This window comes from Malania oleifera, chromosome 6, assembly GCF_029873635.1.
Source record: "Malania oleifera isolate guangnan ecotype guangnan chromosome 6, ASM2987363v1, whole genome shotgun sequence".
Taxonomy (NCBI): domain Eukaryota; kingdom Viridiplantae; phylum Streptophyta; class Magnoliopsida; order Santalales; family Ximeniaceae; genus Malania; species Malania oleifera.
The window spans coordinates 97,538,883-97,541,483 of NC_080422.1; the positions used below are offsets into that span (position 1 = coordinate 97,538,883).

Sequence of the window (2,601 nt, forward strand, 5' to 3'; positions counted from 1 at the left end):
TACGCGCTTAAATTGCGTAATTAGATGCTTTAATTCATGCATTGCGAATGATATTTTGTATTTAAATGCCTAATTACCCTCAATATTCTAAAAATTGTGTTCTATTTATAAAATTTGGGTTTTATTAAGTAATGTATGAAATTTTGGTGTTTTTTTTTTATTGCAGAGCAACTGTGGGAAGCTAAAAAAACCGACGGTACTTTGCAATCTATGCATAACTCTCCCATCCAACCTCTGATTCAGATGATTCAAGATGCTGTAGAAAAATAAGAAAACAATCTACAATTTTCATGTTTTGTGTTTTGCAAAATACTGGCAGCATCAAGGCCGAAATCAGACGTGAAGTTAGCATACGCCATTTTATGGATTTTTTCGACAATTCTTCGTAATCTTGGCGTAACTTTCTCATACGAGCTCCGATCGAGATGATTCAAAATTCTGGGAAAATATGAAAAAGAGATCTACATCTTTTGTGTTTTAAGCTTTGAGAGTTACGAGCTTTAAGAGGGTCCAAAGTGGGCTTGAAAGAGGAGGGCAGTTCATGTACCTTTGAAAAAAAAAAAATCAAAAAATCAAAAAATGAGATGTGACCCAACCATGCAGCCGGGTCATCTCAGAAGGGAGAGTGTGCGCTGGGTACATACAAAGGAAAGACAAAAGAATGGAAAGAAGAAAAAGAAAGGAAAGAAAAGCAAAGAAAGAAAGGATAAAAGGAAAGTAAGGAAAAGTCAAAGAGGAGGGGTTTCCTTTGAGGGAGCCGTGTGCAAGAGGAAAGGAAGAGGGGGCAGCGTGCGCTGGGCTGGAGGTGAGGCCGCACCATAGGAAGAAAAAAAAAAAGGATTTTTCTTGGGGAGGCCAAAGCACATAGGGTTTCTTGGAAAAATTATTTTTTGGAGAGCTTTCTTGTGGTTTTCTTTTGGGGGTGCTGTGAATATACATACACAGATAGCAAAGGAGAGTTGGAAGCACGCAAAAATACTATCTTTTCAGAATCGAAAAGCGGCGAACAACGGCGATATTCGGGGTGTTCGTGATGCGCGACGGCGGTGCGGCGAGTGTTGATCTTTTCCCGTACGCTCCAAATTGAAGAAAATATGGTGAAATCTGTTATGTTGGATTTTATTTTCGGAATGAACTAAATTTTTGAATTCTAGGAAAACGATGTAGCCAGTTTCGAACTATGCTTGCTCTTTGATGCTAATCTGAAATAGTTTTCATTAATGTTTGTTTGAGTTATTCTGTGCCTAATGCTTTTAATTAACTGACCATTAATTAAATGATTTTAGTCTTGTGATTTGCTACCGAAATGGGGGATTATAGGATAGATCTTGGATAATTCAGCGTAGGTAAATATAGAGATCGAAAGACTTGTATGAACCTACGTCGCATAAAAAATCAAGGGTTTTAGTGCGTTCTTGCATTATTAATTTGCATACTCTTATGTTAAATAATAAACATGAATAGGTTCCGATTGACTATCGAAAGAGGCTTTTGGAAAAATTGGCGATTTGTTAACAAACAGAGAAAACGAAGTTAAATTAGCTAAATGAGTAAAGCATAGTGAGAAACTAGGTGAAATCAGTTTCCTAGAAGTTTTCACCATCATCAATTTGACACGCGGTATTCAGTTTTAAATTCTCCTGAATAGTTTATTTAAAGTAGCTTTGTTTAAATTTTGCAGTCTAAAATTGTTAATTTTTCTAAATAAAATCAAGGTTAGTAAAATCTCGGTACTTGGTAAAATTAAGACATCAATCCCTGAGGACGATACTCTACACATCATTATATTATAAAACTACGATACTGTGCACTTGCAGTTTGCACCGGTCAAGTTTTTGGCGTCGTTGCCGGGGATTGAGTTTTTCTTATTTTTGCCAATATCGATACAAAGTAATCTTGGTTTTAATTTAGAATTTTATTTTTATATTTTTATTTATTTATTTATTTATTTTATTTTATTATTATTATTATTTTTTTTTTTTTTGTATTTCTGGTGTGTTTTTTATGTTGGATGCGCAGGGCTAGAACACGTGACATTATTCCTTTTGATCCGGAGATTGAAAGAACGCTCAGAGCACTAAGGAAAAAGAGGGTATTAGCCATGGAGAACGGACAAGATAATGCACAGCCACGCGCCTTGAAGGATTATGTGCGACGAGTTGTAAATGACAATTATTCGGGTATCAGACGCCAGCCCATTAACGCCAACAATTTTGAGCTTAAACCCGCATTAATCAGCATGGTGCAGCAGGCCCAATTCAGTGGATCGCCACTTGATGATCCCAATATCCATCTGGCGATATTTTTGGAGATTTGTGATACTGTGAAGATCAATGGTGTTACTGAAGACACCATTAGACTGAGATTATTCCCTTTCTTTTTTAGGGACAAAGCAAGAGGTTGGCTACAGTCGCTACAACCTGGGAGTATTACTAGTTGGCAGGACATGGCAGAAAAATTTCTAACTAAATTCTTTCCACTTGCAAAAACAGCTCAACTCAGGAGTGAGATTGGTCAATTCAAGCAGCATGATTTTGAATCACTCTATGAAGCATGGGAAAGGTATAAAGATTTGATTCGACGCTGCCCACAACATGGATT

The 2,601-nt window shown here is 36.7% G+C and overlaps 1 non-coding gene across 1 annotated transcript; it reads right to left on the reverse strand.

The window, feature by feature from the left end:
* Positions 1-2,494: 2,494 nt before the first annotated feature.
* Positions 2,495-2,601, reverse strand: LOC131158955 (small nucleolar RNA R71). The gene has a single exon (XR_009137572.1). It is a non-coding gene; the product is annotated as a small nucleolar RNA R71 (small nucleolar RNA).